The sequence below is a fragment of the Alosa sapidissima genome, chromosome 18 (genome assembly GCF_018492685.1).
Source record: "Alosa sapidissima isolate fAloSap1 chromosome 18, fAloSap1.pri, whole genome shotgun sequence".
NCBI classification, from domain to species: domain Eukaryota; kingdom Metazoa; phylum Chordata; class Actinopteri; order Clupeiformes; family Clupeidae; genus Alosa; species Alosa sapidissima.
In genome coordinates, this window is record NC_055974.1 from 3,865,827 (window position 1) to 3,885,880 (window position 20,054).

General features: G+C 43.6%; 1 protein-coding gene and 2 long non-coding RNA genes across 4 annotated transcripts in view; 2 read left to right on the top strand and 1 right to left on the bottom strand.

Annotated features, from left to right (window-relative positions):
* LOC121689781 (fatty-acid amide hydrolase 2-A-like) overlaps window positions 1–20,054 on the top strand; it is a 49,345-nt gene that overhangs the window by 4,159 nt on the left and 25,132 nt on the right. The gene's annotated exons all lie outside the window — the stretch shown is intronic.
* Window positions 12,215–14,165, top strand: LOC121689791. Of its 2 annotated transcripts, XR_006024872.1 has the most exons (4): window positions 12,215–12,539; window positions 12,621–12,936; window positions 13,412–13,507; window positions 13,763–14,165. It is a non-coding gene; the product is annotated as an uncharacterized LOC121689791 (long non-coding RNA). The 2 variants fall into 2 exon arrangements; XR_006024871.1 differs by having other exon boundaries at window positions 12,218–12,936.
* LOC121689793 lies at window positions 14,022–17,555 on the bottom strand. Its single transcript, XR_006024874.1, has 3 exons — window positions 17,196–17,555; window positions 14,274–14,420; window positions 14,022–14,041 (listed from the first exon to the last, which is right to left on the bottom strand). It is a non-coding gene; the product is annotated as an uncharacterized LOC121689793 (long non-coding RNA).

A 20,054-nucleotide genomic window follows, 5' to 3' on the forward strand; every position in this document is an offset into this window, starting at 1 on the left:
GTAAGAGCCTTATGGGGTAAGGTAGGCCTAATGTTGGAACACAGCTGGGTCTTAACTCGCGATCACTACTCTCTGCAGCCGGGTCTGCCAGAACTGTTCTTGAGGCGTCGGGAGGGAGGTTTACAAACGTACGTACTGCATAGCTATGGACCAGCTGGCTACCCTTACACTGGCTTAGGCAAAAAGGTGACAAGAGCGAGACAAGAGAGAGAACGCGGAGCAAGAAAGGGAGGAACTGCATTACAGAGGGATGAGGGCGTTGGAGGAAAGGCAAGAGAGGGAAAGCAGGGCCAGGAAAGATAAGCTTCTGGATGTCTTGGAGGTTGTGCTAGGAAGCCAAAGATAAACAAAAATAATATTAGTTCTCGTTCATGTTTTCCAAGTTCAGGGGTTCTTGTTGTTTTTGGCTCATATCCCTGGTAAAATAATTAAAAACGTGTTCACTGTAATGTGCAGTATTAAGCCTATAAATGTATGAAAAGTTTGACTGGTTGCACTTGCTCCTGAAAGTTATCTGGTATAGGTTTAATTGATTGGTTGTAGTAGTGTTGTAATAACAAATATAACCGCAAGCGGTGATTAACGGGGTCCGAGCAAAATTAACATGAGGTAGCATAGCTTTTTAGTTTACATATGCTTTGATTGTTTGGGCCCAATTGTTCAAAAGAAACGTGATCGGATTTCAGTTATCGGATTTCAGTTACCGGATTTCGGCTATCGGATTGGATCAAATCTTGAAAATGGGTTGTTCAAAGGGAAACAAGGATCCTGAAATTGGATTAGATCACATAATCTATTCTTGGATCTGGATAAAACCTTCACTTTGTGGTGTTCAAAACTTTTGAGTTGGATTGGAATACATTTGATCCATAAAATTAGGATTACCCTGTGCTGTAATGTTATAGTGTGCTAACCTCCTCAACCCAACAGTATTCTAACAGTACTCTATTCTAGTGTGCTAAGCTCCATAACCCAATAGTATTTTAACAATACTCTATTCTAGTGTGCTAATCTCTACAACCCAATAGTATTCTAACAATACTCTATTCTACAGGACTATTTATTTGTCGTGGATAAGATGAAGGGTCTGATAATGGAAGGCAGTGTTTCCCACAGAATTGAATTGTATTTGTGGTGGTAGGTGAAGGGGGGGTGGGTTCTGTGTCGGAGTCAATAAGATGAACAGCCTATAATTATACAGTTATACTTGCCTTGCACGACAAGTCCATATTGACAAGTAGCTGTAACGTTATAGTGTGCTAACCTCCACAACCCAACAGTATTTTAACAGTATTCTATTCTAGTATGCCAACCTCCACAACCCAACAGTATTCTAACTGAAGGAACTGTAGGGGGCGATGTGGGACGAGGTAGAGTGAATGTGTGGTGAGCAGGCAGAGCCTCGGTCAGAAGGCTCAATGGTATGGAGTGATGACACGGAGATGGCAGGTTTCGGTGCAACACCAGTGAACTTTAATGTTTCAATTCAGTTGTTCTTTTGTTCTTTACTGGTATGTGTGCTGCATCAAAGAGGAAATAAACAGAAAATGGAGTAATCAGTAAAAGGGGGTAAATCAGTACAGATCCCAACTAACAAAACAAACTATATATGTATAGTATAGTGAACTCTTTTGATCCCGTGAGGGAAATTTGGTCTCTGCATTTAACCCAATCCGTGAATTAGTGAAACACAGCACACAGTGAGGTGAAGCACACACTAATCCCGGCGCTGTGAGCTGCCTGCAACAACAGCGGCGCTCGGGGAGCTGTGAGGGGTTAGGTGCCCTGCTCAAGGGCACTTCAACCAGTGGGTCGGGGCTCGAACCGGCAACCCTCCGGTTACAAGTCCAGAGTGCTAACCAGTGGGCCACGGCTGCCCAAAGTGCATTGTCATGAGCTCTCTCTCTGCCTGGTAACACGTGCTGATTGAAGTCTGATGACCTCCACCTGTTCCTGCTCTGCTCTGCCTCACCCTCGTTAACCTACCAGCTGCACTGCAACCAGCACCAGTTACCTGCCTGTTTTGGAAAACGCCTCTGACTCTTTGCCTGTGATCCCAGACCCGCTCGACTACTTCTGTGTCCTCCAGCCCCGGTAATCTTGACCTGCCTTCCGTCCCTCTTCTACGAATACCGCCTAGTCCTTGACTGTACTGCTGCTTCGTTTCAATTGCTGTTGTGTGTGTGCTTCCCCCAGGACTTCCCGGATCATCCAGCTCCTGCCATCGCTGTTCGGCTACTGGGGGAACACACACACGCAGACTCTTGGAACTCCTGTACCCCCCCCCGGAACCCCCTTTACCCCCAACCCTTAAATAAACTTTTGAACGTGACGCTTTTGTGGTCCTCGTCCTGTTTGGTGTCTGACAGTACGATCTGACCAAACATGGACCCAGCGCACGGTCGAACCAGCATGGAAACCGACGAACCAGAACCACCCACCGCCATGCAACGCCTGGAAGAGACAGAGAGAGAGGCCAACCACAACACTGCTGACATTGCCTCCCTACTTCAAGCCGGCTACCAACAGCGTCAGCAGTTCCAGCAGCAACAGCAACAACTTGCAATGATCATTCAACTTCTCACCAACCTTTCTCCTCTGCCTGCTCCCACCGGCCCAGCCCCAGCCAGCCTGCTCACCGGCCCAGCACCCGAGTCTCCTGCCCAGTCCACTGCTGCCGTGGCTGCCGTGGCTGCCGGAGCCCCAGAACCCAGGATCGGCAATCCAGAGCGGTTCAGCGGCGACCCAACCCAGGTACGGGCGTTCCTGACGAGCTGCCGTGTCCAGTTTACCCTGCAACCCAGGACTTTTGCCACTGAAGGGGCGAGGGTCGGTTACGTGATCACTCACCTGACGGGCCGAGCTCGACTCTGGGGAACGGCGGAGTTCGAGCGCCAGACCCCAGCATGTGCAACCTTCAACCTATTCGCAGAGGAGATGCTCAAGGTATTCGATTTGGAATCCACAACAGCCGAGGCATCTCGGATCCTGATGAGTATTCGCCAAGGCAGAAGGACTGTTGCGGATTACTCCATTGACTTTCGAACTGTGGCAAGTCGGAGCTCCTGGAACATGGAAGCATTGGTGGATGCCTTCCTCCACAGCCTGGCGGACTACATAAAGGACGAGCTGGTTTCCCATGATCAACCTCCCACTCTTGATGAAGCCATTGCTCTGGCTGTCCACATCGACCGCAGGATCCAGGCCCGCCGTCGTGAGAGAGGGCGCCAGAGTCCATCCACTAGCACACGGAGTGTTCCAACTGCCCTTCTGTCCGCACCTGCCACACCATCTAGCCAGCCGGACCAGTCTGAACCGATGGAGATCGGCCGCGCCTCCCTAACCCCTGCAGAGCGCCAGCGACGCATCACCTCCAACTTGTGCCTGTACTGTGGTGGTGATGGTCATCGAGTCGCCACCTGTCCAGCAAAAGCCGGAGCTCACCAGATGTAGGAGGAATCCGGATGAGCTCAATGAACATTCAGCCCTCCATCAGCCGTAAACCCCTCATCCAAGTCTGTCTTCACCTGTCTGATTCCACCCACACCCTGGCAGCCCTGGTGGACTCTGGCGCAGAAGCAAACATTATTGACACAGGACTTGCTCGTCAGCTGGGCTTGGAAAGCCATCGCTTGTCCACTCCTGTTCCAGCCCGGGCCCTGGACGGTCACGTAATTGGCACAGTTACCAGCGTCACAGCCCCCATCTCAATGATGGTGTCAGGAAACCACCGAGAGACCATCCGCTTCCACCTGCTCAGCTCTCCAGGCCAACCCCTAATCCTGGGCTACCCTTGGCTCCGTCTCCACAATCCTCACCTCGATTGGGCCTCCGGAACTGTGAAAGAGTGGGGAAATGCCTGCCACCTGACCTGTTTGCGTGCTGCCGCGCTGCCCCCCGGCTCAGTACCTCCCAGCACTGCCCCCGACATTTCTAATGTCCCTGAATGTTACCATGGCCTCCGAGAGGTGTTCAACAAGACCAAAGCCACATCTCTGCCCCCACACCGTCCGTACGACTGTGCCATTGATCTCCTCCCTGGGACTGCTCCACCCAAAGGTCACCTCTACTCACTATCCCCTCCTGAAAGAAAAACTATGGAGGATTACATCAGGGACTCCCTGGCAGCTGGACTCATCCGCCCGTCTTCCTCTCCTGCTGGTGCCGGGTTCTTCTTCGTGGGAAAGAAAGATGGTTCTCTTCGCCCCTGCATTGATTATCGAGGTCTGAATGATGTCACAGTGAAGAACCGGTACCCTCTGCCTTTACTCACCTCTGCTTTTGAGTTGCTCCAGGGATCCACTATTTTCACCAAACTGGACCTTAGAAATGCTTACCACCTAGTGCGAGTAAGGGAGGGTGACGAGTGGAAGACTGCATTCAACACCCACACCGGCCATTATGAGTACCTGGTAATGCCATTTGGTCTCACCAACGCCCCAGCGGTATTCCAGGCGCTGGTGAATGATGTGCTGCGGGACATGCTGAATAAATTCGTCTTCGTGTACCTGGACGACATCTTAATTTTCTCCAGAACTCTGTCCGAACACACCCGTCATGTCCAGCTGGTTCTTCGGCGGCTCCTGGAGAACTCGCTCTATGTCAAAGCGGAGAAATGCGAGTTCCATGCTCAGACTGTGTCATTCCTGGGATACATCGTCGCTGAAGGCAATATCCAGATGGACCCCGCAAAGGTCTCGGCAGTTACCTCCTGGCCAGTTCCGGGGAATAGGAAGATGTTGCAGCAATTCCTTGGTTTTGCCAATTTCTACCGGAAATTCATCCGGAACTACAGCTCCGTCGCCGCTCCTCTCACAGCTCTGACCAGCATCAAACACCCCTTTTTCTGGACCCCAGAGGCCAACACAGCCTTTCATACCCTCAAGGCCCGGTTCACCACTGCCCCCATCCTCCAGATGCCGGATTCAGACCGGCAGTTCGTTGTCGAGGTGGATGCCTCAGACGTGGGAGTCGGGGCCATACTCTCTCAACGGGCAGAGGAGGACAACAAGTTGCACCCCTGTGCATTTTTCTCTCGCCGGCTTTCACCTGCAGAGCGCAATTATGATGTTGGAAACCGTGAGCTGTTGGCTGTCAAGCTTGCCCTGGAGGAGTGGCGTCACTGGCTGGAGGGGTCCACAGTTCCGTTCCTGGTCTGGACCGATCACAAAAACCTCGAATACATCCGCAATGCCAAACGTCTTAACCCCAGACAGTCCCGCTGGGCCTTGTTTTTCACCAGATTCAACTTCACCCTGTCATACCGCCCAGGTTCTCGGAACACCAAGCCGGACGCTCTCTCCCGTCAGTTTCATAAGGATGACGCCCCTTCCCAGGAACCTGCATCAATTCTGCCCGATCCCTGCGTCGTAGCTGCCCTGACCTGGGATATCGAGGAGGAAATTCAAGAGGCCCTCCGTGACCATCCCAGTCCCAGTGCATGCCCAGACGGTCGTCTCTTCGTCCCAGAGAATTTGAGGTCCCGGGTCATACAGTGGGGACACAACTCCCGCCTTGCCTGCCACCCGGGCTCCGCCCGCACCTGCCATCTCCTTGCCCAGCGCTTCTGGTGGTCTTCTTTGAGAAGGGATGTCCGAGAATTTGTCCGTGCCTGCCCCACCTGCAATCAGAACAAGTCCTCCACTCGGCCCCCCGCTGGTTTACTCCAGCCCTTGCCTGTGCCCACACGACCCTGGTCCCACGTCTCCTTGGACTTTGTAACTGGCCTCCCACCATCAGGTGGGATGACGGTCATTCTCACTGTGGTTGACCGGTTCAGCAAGATGGCACACTTCATTCCCCTCCCTAAACTGCCATCTGCCAGAGAGACTGCCCAGGCTGTTCTTGATCATGTCTTCCGTCTACACGGGCTGCCCAGGGATGTTGTCTCTGACCGAGGCCCGCAATTCACCTCTACATTCTGGAAGGAGTTCTGCCGTCTTCTAGGGGCCACAGTGAGTCTCACCTCTGGGTTCCACCCCCAGTCCAATGGTCAATCCGAGCGGGCAAACCAGGAGCTGGAGAAGGCGCTGCGGTGCATGGTTTCTCGCAAACCCCAGGCTTGGGCACAACAACTGATGTGGATAGAGTATGCTCACAACTCCCTCACCTGCTCTGCCACTGGTATGTCACCTTTCCAGTGTGTGTATGGCTACCAGCCCCCCCTGTTCCCCAGCCAGGAAGGAGATGTGTCCTGCCCGTCTGCCCTCGCCTATGCCCGCCGTTGCCGTCGTACCTGGTCACAAGCTCGTGCCACGCTACTCAAGTCAGCTGTCAGCTATGCCACTGGGGCTAACCGCCGAAGATCGCCGGCACCCGCCTACCGTGTTGGCCAGAAGGTGTGGCTGTCAGCCAAGGATCTCCCACTGCGGGTGGAATCGCGTAAACTGGCACCTCGATTCCTCGGCCCGTTCCCCATCCAGAGGGTCATCAGCCCAACCGCAGTCCGGCTCCAGTTGCCAACCTCCATGAGGGTGCACCCTACTTTCCATGTTTCGAAAGTCAAGCCGACGCATGAAAGCCCGCTGGTCCCCGTGCCGCTTCCTCCTCCTCCTCCTCGCCTCGTTGACGGTGGGCTTGTGTACACCGTTCGACGCCTGCTTCGGTCCAGACGGCGAGGTAGGGGCCTCCAGTATCTCGTCGACTGGGAGGGCTATGGACCTGAGGAGAGAACCTGGGTGCCAGCCAGTCGGATTGTGGACCGGACACTCATCGCCGACTTCCACCGTCTGCATCCTGATCAACCTGCAATCCGTAGGGGCCGCCCCAGAGGGGTCCCTAACCGTCCTGCCCGCCCGGCTTCCTGTCCTGTGCCTGACCCTGTCTCGGTACCTGTCCCGTCTTCTGTCCACGACCCTCCAGCTCCCTCCGAGGATGAGGAGGTTCACTCGGACCGCTCGGAGGAATTCTAGCCCTCCACCGGCTCCCCTCCGCCCTCCCGACGTGGTGTCACTCTTGGGGACTTCTGGGGCCGTCCCTTAGGGGGGGGGTTCTGTCATGAGCTCTCTCTCTGCCTGGTAACACGTGCTGATTGAAGTCTGATGACCTCCACCTGTTCCTGCTCTGCTCTGCCTCACCCTCGTTAACCTACCAGCTGCACTGCAACCAGCACCAGTTACCTGCCTGTTTTGGAAAACGCCTCTGACTCTTTGCCTGTGATCCCAGACCCGCTCGACTACTTCTGTGTCCTCCAGCCCCGGTAATCTTGACCTGCCTTCCGTCCCTCTTCTACGAATACAGCCTAGTCCTTGACTGTACTGCTGCTTCGTTTCAATTGCTGTTGTGTGTGTGCTTCCCCCAGGACTTCCCGGATCATCCAGCTCCTGCCATCGCTGTTCGGCTACTGGGGGAACACACACACGCAGACTCTTGGAACTCCTGTACCCCCCCCCGGAACCCCCTTTACCCCCAACCCTTAAATAAACTTTTGAACGTGACGCTTTTGTGGTCCTCGTCCTGTTTGGTGTCTGACATGCATTTAATCAAACATATTTGACTCACCTAAGCTGAATTAAAATAAGTATAAGTATGTAAAGTATTAAATTAAGTCATTAAAAATAGGAAAAGCTTATGGAATTGATAACATCTCAACAGAAATGCTAAAACATAGTACATCTCTAACACGACAAGCAATCCTCAAACTGTTCAACCTTGTTATGAGTTCTGGATACTTTCCCATGATATGGAACCAAGGATTGATCACACCAGTGCATAAAAGTGGCGACAAAATGGACCCAAATAATTATCGTGGGATCTGTGTGACCAGCATTCTTGGTAACATATTCTGTGATATCTTAAAAACAAGAATACTTACCTTTTTACAGAATAAAAACATTCTATGTAAAAGTCAGATAGGCTTCCTTCCAGAATTTAGGACAACAGATCACATCTACACTATCAACACACTTATAGAACAGTATGTACAGAAAACAAACAAAGGAAAGATTTATGCATGTTTTGTTGATTTCCAAAAGGCTTTTGACTGTCTGGCACGAAGGCATGTTATTGAAAATCCTAGAGAGTGATATAAGAGGCAATATCTACTCCATTATAAAAGACATATACAAGCAAAATAAATGTTCTATAAAAATCAACAAGTCGAGAACAGAGTTTTTTAAACAAAGCAGAGGAGTCAGACAAGGATGCAGCCTAAGCCCGATACTGTTCAACATATTCATTAATGAACTGGCTAAAGAAATAGACGGTTCAACAGGTTCTGGACTTGTACTTGACAGCACAAATATAAAGTGTCTTCTTTTTGCAGATGATATTGTGCTTCTATCGCCATCAAAAGAAAGCCTGCAAGAGAGTCTCAACATCCTACACACTTTCAGTACAAACTGGGCATTGCCAATTAATACTGACAAAACAAAAATAATGATTTCCCAGAAGAAACCAAAAACATCTAAAAAAGACAATTTCAAAATTGAAGAAACTGTCATTAAGGAAACAACTAATTATAATTATCTAGGACAGCTTCAAGAAGCAGCTTCAAAAGCTCAATCCACCCACTAAATTTTGGCTTAAGATAATTGACTCCAAGCCAATTGCCCTCTATGGCAGTGAAATTTGGGGCCACTAATTTGCATATCAATTACGTCCAAAAAACAAAACAAAACGGTGATGGCCCTTTAATTTCCCTTTACACCTGTTTGCTTTTCTCCTAGGCCTACTCAAATAGGCAACTTTAAGATCCTAATTTAAATATATTTAATTTAAAGGAGAATTCCGGTGTGATATTGACCTAAAGTGTATTGAAACATGATACCGAGTGTGAACGTATGTCTCATAGCCCATCTCGGCTTGTCCCCTGCACTCTAAAATCTGGCGCTAGTTAGCCGATGCTACCAACAGCTTTTTCAGTAGTGGTGCTTCGGCATCGGGCTAGCCATGCAAATAAATCACTGTTTTACACCCATTTACGAGGCTCAATGTATCTCCACACTTCATTGATAGACTTCCGAGGGCCCTGACATTTAAAACGAGACATTGAGAACTTTGAAAAAGCACTGGTAGTTTACTTACAAGACGATTTATACAGACAGTATCTTCATGAAGTTTAGCGTTTGCAGCCATCTTGAATTTAGTCACGATAAGTCGAGCAACGAGTAAGAATGAACAGGTATGATAAGGGATCAGATTCCAAAAATAATTCAGTGGAAATGCATGGATTCCAGTTGCTGCTACTGGAAGAAACTGGAATCCATGCATTTCCACTGAATTATTTTTAGCCCGATGCCGAAAGCACCACTATTGAAAAAGCTGTTGGTAGCATCGGCTAACTAGCGCCAGATTTTGGAGTGCAGGGGACAGGCCGAGATGGGCTATGAGACATACGTTCACACTCGGTATCATGTTTCAATACACTTTAGGTCAATATCACACCGGAATTCTCCTTTAATATATATTAGGGTAATTGATACACTTTACACTTCTGTACATCTTGTATGACTACACCAGAATGAGCATTAAGTGGCTGAAAATCAGTAATTTCCAACCTATTCCCAACTGCTGCATTTGCTTTGCACAGCTTGAAGTCTGATTATAACTTCACTATAGGCTACACACAATTTAACCTTACGACAATGGCTATATTTTGGATTTATTTAGTTAATGTCACTCGGACAGACCGAAATAATTATTTTTCCCTCAGCCGACAGTCTGTCCTGCATTGACAACATTGAGGCTACATAGCCTAAACGAATGCTTTAGGTTTTTCTAACTTGTATGCTCGATTTTTAACTATCTGCTTGTGAATGATGTTGCTTGTATATTAGGGTAATTGATACACTTTACACTTCTGTATATCTTGTATGGCTACACCAGAATGAGCATTAAGTGGCTGAAAATCAGTAATTTTCAACCTATTCCCAACTGCTGCATTTGCTTTGCACATCTTGAAGTCTGAAGCCTACTTTCCTTTGTTGAACGGTGCTGGAAAGCGTCTCCCTGTTTCCCTGTCATCATTGCTCTCGTCTCGTTGACTCTGGTTGTAATCTCACCCGAAGTTGCTGCACCTTCCAATAACGTTGTCTGAGCTGTTAGATCTATAGAACATCTACTTCCGTGGATAACATGGGCTGATACTACATAGGCCAATCACGGGGCAACGCTTTGGGCGAACTCGATGTAGGGTAGGCCTAATTCACAAACGAAACAGCGCTGAGACCCTTACACAGCACAGCCGAACTCACTGCTCACTCAGAAGAGTAAAAAGGGAAGTTACATGCCATCACATCAGAGTCTCAAAAAGTCTCCAAGAACGCCCGAAAAAGTAGCTAGATTTGTCGCTAGTCGCTTTTCACAAAAAAAGTCGCTTGGGGGGGTCTGAAATCTCGCTAAATATGGCGACAAAGTCGCTAAGTTGGCAACACTGTTTGGGGCCACTGTATGGACTGAACTACAAACAGTGGGACTAAAGTCCAACAGAAGTACTCCACCTACAAATCTGTAAAAATATCTTGGGTGTTCATAGAACAACCTCCAACCTAGCAATTCGTACAGAGTTGGGGAGGTTCCCTTTACTCCTTGACATCGACAAAAGGGCATCTACATTTTGGTTCCATCTGGCAAAAAGCAACACTGAGACCTTCCATCATAAAGTTTTCAAGAACAAGTCCTTTACCCATCATGGTGACCCTCTATTCAATCTTGCAAACAAAAATAATATTAACTAGAAAATGTAATTTCGAGGAAATTACCAGTGCATGAAAATATAAATATACTGTATATTAACATAAAATGCAAAACAAACTTTTATTTGGAAACAGTTGGCAGGAGTCATAGTTGATAACAACTGACAGTTGAATGTTAAATAGTTAAATAGTTGAGTAGTTTAAATAGTTAAATTATTTAATAGTGAATTAGTATATAGTTTAAAAGTTGAATTTAGATAGTGTAATGGATGTTGATAGGCAGATTGCTTAATAGATGTTGGTGGATAGTTTAATGGGTGGATGAGTGAATGGTTTAAAGAGAATGGATAGAAAGTTGGATGGATTGTGCCTTATATCCTTGTAGAATGGAGAGACACAGAGAGAGTTGGCCTAGTTAAGCAGAAAGCAGTTGATACAGGTGCAATCAGTTTAACTGGCCCTTTGATGGGTCCTAGTAGTGAGCAGCTGGAAGTTGATACAGGTGCAAATCAAGTTAATTAGCCCATTGTGATGTCATCAGCCCATGTTAAGTCTATGGGGGGAAATAAGCTTGTTTTTTTATTAATATCTCAAAAAGTATAAAGTTTACAAAAGTGAAAAATACATTCCCCACGTGTCCTTTTCAAGACCTACGTTACAAAGTTTGAACAAAGTTTCTACGTTAAACGGTTGAAGCTGAATTAGACGCAGAAATTTGGTGGGAAGAATAATAAGAAGACTAGAAATGCAATTCCCAAGGAATTACCAGTGCATGAAAATGCAAAAGTTGTGATGTAAAATATCATGTATAGTTAAAATAGATAATACAGAGCTGGTTACTGCGGTGATCCTAGAACAGACATGGTGGTTTCATAGCTTAATAAAAGTTGATAGTTTAAAAGTAGACTTTTTAATTAGCTGAATGTAGATAGTTTAAAAGTTGTTGATAGACTGAAAATTTAATAAATGTTGATATTCAAATAGTTTAATAGCTGTGTATAGGTAGATATTTGACGATAACTAAAAGTTGGAATGGCTCTAATGTTTGCTAGCAGTTATGCTAACATTTTTAACTATGCTAACCATACTACTTAGCTAATGTTTTCTAGCAGTTTTGTTAAACATGCTAACTATGTTAGCAATGTTAACTATATTAACCATGCTACTTAGCTAACTTAGCTAATGTTTTCTAGCAGTTTTGCTAAAAATGCTAACTATGTTAGCAATGGTAACCATGCTACCTAGCTAATGTTTTCTAGCAGTTTTGCTAAAAATGCTAACTATGTTAGCAATGGTAACCATGCTACCTAGCTAATGTTTTGCTAAAAATGCTAGCAATGTTAAACATGTTAACTATGCTAACCATCTTACTTAGCTAACGTTTTCTAGCAGTTTTGTTAAACATGTTAATTATGTTAGCAATGCTAACAAGCTAACCATGTTACTTAGCTAACATTTTCTAGCAGTTTTGTTAAACATGCTAACTATGCTAGCAATGCTAACTATGCTACTTAGCTAACTGTTTTCGAGCAGTTTTGCTAAAAATTTTACAATTCTAACTATGCTAACAATGCTAACTAGCTACAGTGGGTAGGAGTCATAGTTGATGACAAGTTAAAAGTTGTTGATAGACAGCTAGTTTAAAGGGGTCATAGAATGCAAAACCGAGTTTACTTTGTCATAGATGAATAGTGATCGTTCAGTGGGTGAAATGGACATACAGAGAACTTCAAAACCCCACCGACACCTCCTTCCTATGCAAATCTCACAATTCGAAACTCCCGCCATAAAACGGGCGAATCCAAACGAAGCTGCGAGTTCACGCAAACTCGCAGGTGGTACCTTATTTGGCTCTGGCCTGTACATTTGTCACGCCTCAAAATTTACATACAGACCAGCCCACTGGTGCTCTGAGCCCAGGAACGTGAATGGAGAGCGAAGATGAGACAAACACTAGTTTAGCTGCCTGCTCGTTTACTTCCACAGGAATTATAAAGCAGACAGTTCTTCAAGGATATCGAAAATGAGCCACGGACGTAAATGCAGTGTTCCAGGCTGAAACTTAGGCTACAAATAAAGCTGAGACTTTCCATAGTCTTCCCAAGGATTCAAAAGTTCGAGGGGCATGGATAATGTTTTTCTACCAGAAGATCCCTGCAAAGTTTGACACTCCGTTATTAATTTGCAAAACATTTCACCGAAGGCAGTTTTCAAAACCTTGTACAGTTAAGCAGGATTTGCTAAGCTGCTGTTACTTAAACGAGGGGCTGTTCCGACCGTAAGGTCATCACAACCGCATGCTGTAAGTATTATTTTGTCGCTAAGCAGTTATTAACCATGCTAACGTGTATCTAGCAAGTAGAATGTGTGATTTAGTTCGTTTGCAAGGCTATTTAATTTTAATGTGTGTCATTCGGATAAAACTAACTAACTGAAGCTGAGTAACACGATAGTTTGGTTGCTAAGCTGTAATATAACCCATACCCATACAACACATACGTTTTTGACGTCAGAAGTGGAAACAACTTCACGTTATCAATTCAAATGATATCTAGTCGATATGTTGAAAACCGTGTTGTCTAGATACAATGGATTTATTTGCACGTTCTTATTTTAGAACATTACAAGAACGGCAGCATGCCAAACAGATGCCCCAAGTGTGGAATCTTGCGGGTCTTAGAATATTAGCAAATGCTTTTGCTGTGAGTTAACAGCTTGGTGTGTGCATGCAAAAGTGACTTTCACTTATGTTACAACATTTCTGTTGTTTGGTTTAGGCTTTATCTAGCAGCCATGCACTTCAATGAGAATGCTGAGTCCCCACAACAGAAGACAGCCAAGGAGAAACTATGTACAGACTTGCCAAACAATTTGTAAGTTTAATAAAATATGTTTTTATTACAAACAACAAATCAAAATGTGCAACAGTATAGGCACTAAAAAGAACTTATCAATTCACACACAACAGGCTGTCTTAGACCTGATGCTACTGGTGTCAAAATCATCATCAGTACTGTAAACAAAGCACAATGTTCAGGGCCATACAATTTGTTTATTGTACAGTATACAGCCTACAATGCACTGTATTACAGTATCCAATATAAGTCCTCTTTCTTGTCCTCTTCGAGATCATCAAAGACCCTCTTCCTTATTGGGATGCCGTCCAGCGGATTCCTGTGCCCCAGGACTTGTGTGCTCAGCTTGACAGACCTTCCATGGAGGATGCTGTTGCTGAACATGTCACGGTTCAGTCGAAAAGGGGTCTGAATCCAACGTACTGGCCTGAAGTATCCGGAAGCTCCCTCCATATGCGTAGCACCACACACAAGGGGATCATGACACGGACGCTTCTTCTAAGGAAACCCCAGCTCCTGCTCACAAAAGACCTGTCCAAGTCACTTCATTGCCTGCAACGAGAACAGGGTGGAAAAGCAATTTTTTTTTACTATTTATTTTTTAATATTTTACATCAGAGTATCACTGGACGATTGTTGAAAAAAATAAATAAAGTTTATCATTTTGTGGTGTTGATCAAACTGTGTTTTTGCAATATGCTGAACCAATAATGAATGTGTATTGGTTAAAAATATTTTATTTTCTATACTGTAACTGCTAACACTTCTATCAGATTGTCCTCACCTTTCCATTCCTCTGATTCTCAAACGGCCATGGTCAGCTCTGTAAATATTCATTGCATTTTGCAAAGAATATAGAGGCACAACGGATTGAGGCCATAATGGTCATTCAGGTCAGCTCCTCAGGAACCTGAGTCATTCTTTTAATAACCTGTAAAAACAAACATAATTTCCCTGCTGTTATTTCGTAATTTTGAATGAGCAGGTAGCACAAAGTAGCAAAGTACCAGAGTTGTAAGATCACATATTAGGCTACTACATGGAAAGAAGGTAATAATCTCAATCAGATGTCAGCAGGATAGTTACAAGATTACATTACACTGACTGTACCTACTGTATTTTAAACAGTGATATTTAAAGGATTTTTGATTATTGTACTCTACTCCATTGTAGCCTACTATGTAAATGCTCCATGGTCTCCAGGCTGCCTTAGCAGCGTGAATCAAATCGCGCGCAAGGCAGCATGGGAACACCCAGGCTATTAGGGCGCATAGAACAGCACATATGTCATTTTCAGCCCAACCAATGTTACACACCCTATTCAGAGACCAGCACAAACCACCCTATATCATCATTCTATCACCCCTTTAATAGATAGATAGTTTAATGATCATTTTTAAAAGTGTACTGTTTACAAGTTGAATGTATATAGTTTAAAAGTTTAAAAGTTGAATGTAGATAGTTTAAAAGTTGTTGATAGACAGCTAGTTTAATAGATAGTTTAATGATAGTTTAAAAGTAGACCGTTTAAAAGTTGAATGTAAAAAGTTCAGTAGTTTAATGGGTTACATTGTTTAACAGTGGATTATTGTAGTGAGGACTTTTATTTTGAAACAGTTTTGGGCAGAGGAAACAGTTGAATAGGATGTGTAGTCTTAATTGACCCAGATTGTATGCTTAAAGCCTGAGGCTGCAGGTGGCCTGAACACCTGGCATAGGATTCTAATTGCTTAATGGCCGTATTATAATGTCACAATCGGCAATGTTAAGTCTATGGGGATTTTTAAAAAGTTTTTCTTTAATAGTTGAAAAAGTATAAAAGTTTCAAAGTTGAAAAGACATAGCAACCTGGTACGTTTGAAGACCTACGTTACAAAGTTTGAACAAAGTTTCTAAGTTAAACTGTTCAAGAGAAATGAAAATGCTAAAGTTGTGATGTAAAATATCATGTATAGTTAAAACAGATAATACAGAGGTGGTTACTACGGTGATGCTAGGATAGACATGGTGGTTGCATAGCTTAATAAAAGTTGATAGTTTAAAAGTTGATAGTTTAAAAGTAGACTGTTTAAAAGCTGAATGTAGATAGTTTAAAAGTTGTTGATAGACAGTAGATAGTTTAAAAGTTGTTGATAGACAGCTAGTTTAATAGATAGTTTAATGATAGTTTAAAAGTTGAAGGTAAATAGTTTAAAAGTTGTTGACAGACTGGAAGTTTAATGAATGTTGATATTCAAATAGTTTAATGGCTGTGTATAGGTAGATATTTGACGATAACTGAAAGTTGGAATGGCTCTAATGTTTGCTTGCAGTTATGCTGCAGTTAAGACTTTTTACTATGCTAACCATGCTACTTAGCTAATGATTTATAGCAGTGCTAGCCATGCTAACCATGCTACTTAGCTAACGTTTTCTAGCAGTTTTGATAAACATGCTAACTATGTTAGCAATGTTAACTATGTTAACCATGCTACTTAGCTAACTTAACTAACGTTTCGGATAACAGAACAGTGCATTTTCATGCACTGTAATAATAATAATAATAATAAGCTCCCTACTTCAATAACATCAAAGACAGGAAAAAAAGAAGCCTAATGACAATGTAGAATCAGTGACCACAATCTACATATTGAAACAGGCAGACATAAACAAACATGGCTGCCTCGAGAAATGAGAAGCTGTGGTTTCTGTATAAATGAGGTTGAAAATGAAGAACACTTCCTACTTTATTGTTGTAAATATACGTCTATAACAGATTTTTTTTTGCAGAATTAACAAAACATATACATGATTTTGAAAATCTACCACGCCAGTCCAAAATATGTATACTACTGGGTGAGAACAAAAATTGCTCAAATATAGCTGCAGATTACATAATGACCTGCCACAAAACCAGAGTGACATGTTAACATTTCAAAATCTTACCCTCATGTTAGTGTTTTACTAGTGTATAATATACATATTATATATGCATACATATTATGCATTTCGATAAAATCAATATTTCAAGTATAAGGTTAGAGGTTTCCTTTTTTCCTATGGTTAACTTTCTTTTAGTTTATAGAAATACGTTTAAGGTCATAAGTTTTCTTTTATTTCTGTAGATTAGGTTAGTTATAAGCATCCCTTTTAAATGTGTAGTATATTTTATTATAAGTTTCCTTTCTGCATGTAATATAATTATTTTATAAGTTTCCTTTTTATGTAGGTTAATTTATTTATAGGTTTCCGTTTTATTTAGGTGCATTAATAAGTTTCCTTTTTTTTTATCATAGCTCAATTTTGACATACAAATTTATATTTCCTTTTCATTTTGATATTACCAAAAATATGGTGAATCTTAGTTACTAGTTTCCTTTTATGTATGAATTTATTTATTAATTAAAAAAAAATATTTCCTTCCTCTGTGAAAAAAATGTCTTATTGTTGAAGTTTAGCAGTCATAAGTTTACTTTTCTTAGTTGGTGTTGTTTTAACACCACATGGCATGCCAATAAAGCTCTTTTTGAATTTGAGAGAGAGAGAGAGAATTCAAAAAATAATAGATGTTTTCACAAAAGAGTGGATCCACCGCGCTTCTGCAGCATTACATCTGGTGCATCACAGGAAGAGCGGACCGTGTAGATATACTAAAAGTAAAAATTCGGAGCAGCACAGATGTAGTATTAGCTATAAACTTCAATTAAGGTGCACAAAAGGGACTAACGTTTCGATGCTTCATGTATCTTCCTCAGAGTCCTTGCATAGCATGGACAGGAGCGCCCATTATGTGAAAAAAGAATCACAATCAGGTGTAGAAGGCGTGGCAGATCTTGGGCCTCCCTCCAAGGGCTGCACTCAATAAGTATGTTAGCCAAAAGAAAAATACAAGTAAAACTTTTTTTACACATAAGCTTCCCCTGGGGATCAATAAAGTATCTATCTATCTATCTATCTATCTATCTATCTCTACAATGAAACAATAACTAAATGAACCAACAAGAGAAAGAAAAGAAAAAGAAAGAGAAGACGCTAATTGCTAGACATTTCATGGAGATGAGAAAACTCACCAGTAATAAAAAAAAAAACTACTTTTCAATCAATTTTATTTTTATTTATTTTTTTATTTTAAGAGTCGATGGCTAAAAGTCATATATTAACCTAGTATTACAGGAAACATGACGGGCTCAATTCTTCATTGAGACCAGAAGGCTCAGGTGTGTCCAGTGTGTAGATCCAATAGGCCTCCCTGCATAGAAGCTTCTTAATAACATTGCCGCCTGAAGGCCTTTTACACTTCAGCGGTTGAGAGTGTTCTAACTGGTAGCATCATCACCTGGTATGGGAACTCCACAGTTAGAGATTGTAGTACTCTGCAGAGAGTAGTGCGCTCAGCTGAACGTACTATAAGAACTCAACTCCCTGCTCTACAAGATATCTATTCCAGAAGAGTACTCCTAAGAGCCCAAAAGATTCTGAAGGACTCTTCTCATCCTAACAATGGATTATTCCTACCGCTGAAATCAAGAAGACGCCTATGTAGTCACAAAGCCAGAACTGAGAGACTCAGGAGAAGTTTTTATCCCCAGGCCATCCGAACTCTGAACTCACACTATACTGACTTTGCACACATTCACTCCTCAGCACTCTCAAACATTTCCCAACTCTGAACTCACACTATACTGACTTTGCACTCATTCACTCCTCAGCACTCATGACCCCCCCCCCACACACACACACACCCACACACACCTACAAGACTTTTAGCACTTTTACACTTTTACATCCCTCTCCCTATGCTACAGACCTTTTATTTATTTTCTTATTTCATCACACGTCAAAACACACACACACACACACACACACACACACACACACACACATATCTGACTTTCTCCAACTTTTGCACACTTTTTATTTATTATTTTTGATTTCTCCTCCATCTACCCATGTCCTTGATTGCCTAGCCTTTCTTCCCCCCCACCCCCCACCCCACCCCACCCCCATCCCCAACACACACACTTACATCATCACTGTCATCACTTCACATACATACAGCACTCCTCTACATACTTGCTGCACACTGCCCCCCCCCCCCCCCCCCACATACACAGCACATTGTCTTCAGGATCTTCTCCAACACACATCCTCTACATACTTACAGCACACTACACACACACTACACACACAGTCACTGCTCCACTCCCGCCCACACACACATCTTCACTGTCATCACTCACATACATTACATACAGTACTCTGCTTGCAATAGTAAGTCCCTGACCCCCCCCCCCCCCCAACACACACACTTACATCATCACTGTCATCACTTCACATACATACAGCACACTGCTTGCTACAGTAAGCCTCCTCTACATACTTGCTGCACACTGCCCCCCCCCCCACATACACAGCACATTGTCTTCAGGATCTTCTCCAACACACATCCTCTACATACTTACAGCACACTGCCCCCACCTACCCACCTACACACTACACACACACACACACACACAGTCACTGCTCCACTCCCCTCCCGCCCACACACACATCTTCACTGTCATCACTCACATACATTACATACAGTACTCTGCTTGCAATAGTAAGTCCCTGCCCCCCCCCCCCCCCTCCCTACATACACAGCACATTATTTCATCAGGAAGTGATTGGCTTCCATGTAGTGTCTTGCAATAGCGTAGGTGGTATTCTTAGTGCGTATAGCCGTTTTGTGCTCCGCTATTCTCAGTTTTATATAATAATAGATGTTGTTAGCCAACCAAAATGGTATTCGATAAATAGAGGAGAGTGGGGAAATGTGAAGCTTAGGTGCTGTTGGCTTTCTGTCTTACTGACTATATAGTATGCAGATGTATAACGCAGTCCAATTATTTTGGAGTTATACAGGTCCAAATGACATCATGGCAGTTTGAGGAATAAATTGTATTTTTATCAGATTTATTTTAATTTTAGGCAAGGCAAGAAATCCCCAAATTATCCAATAATACAATTTTCCAGATCCAAAATGACTGCAGTAATGACTTCTGAAAAAATGTAATCAAGTATTTTTTTATTTGTCATGTTAAGTTTCCAAATTATAGTTTTACTAATCCCCAAGAAAATTGAACAAACGCATTTGTCTGGACTGCACTATAAAGAAAAAAGTGAGACTGGAGGGAGAAAGGTAAAAAATATGGAACTCTATGGAACTATGGAAAAAATATGGAACTCTCAGTATTAAAAAAAAAAGCATGGTAATAGGGGTGTGCTATACACTGTATTTTGTCTACAGTACTCTACAGCAATATCTTAACAAGAGAAATATTTCCAGGGTTCGTACGGGTGCTTGAAATCCTTGAAAATGCTTGAATTTTAATGTTGCGTTTTCAAGGTTTGAAAAGTGCTTGCATTTCGGATAAAGTGCTTGAAAATGCTTAAAATTGTAAGTGTATTTCTTTTGACACAAATAGCTATCTGACGGAATAGTTAGCTTATTAGATGCAGAACGTCGGAGAGTTTAAAATTAAAACTTCTCCGCCATGGTCCTCGGTTGCGCACCGATCTGCGTAGGCTATGTGACTGATCTGCC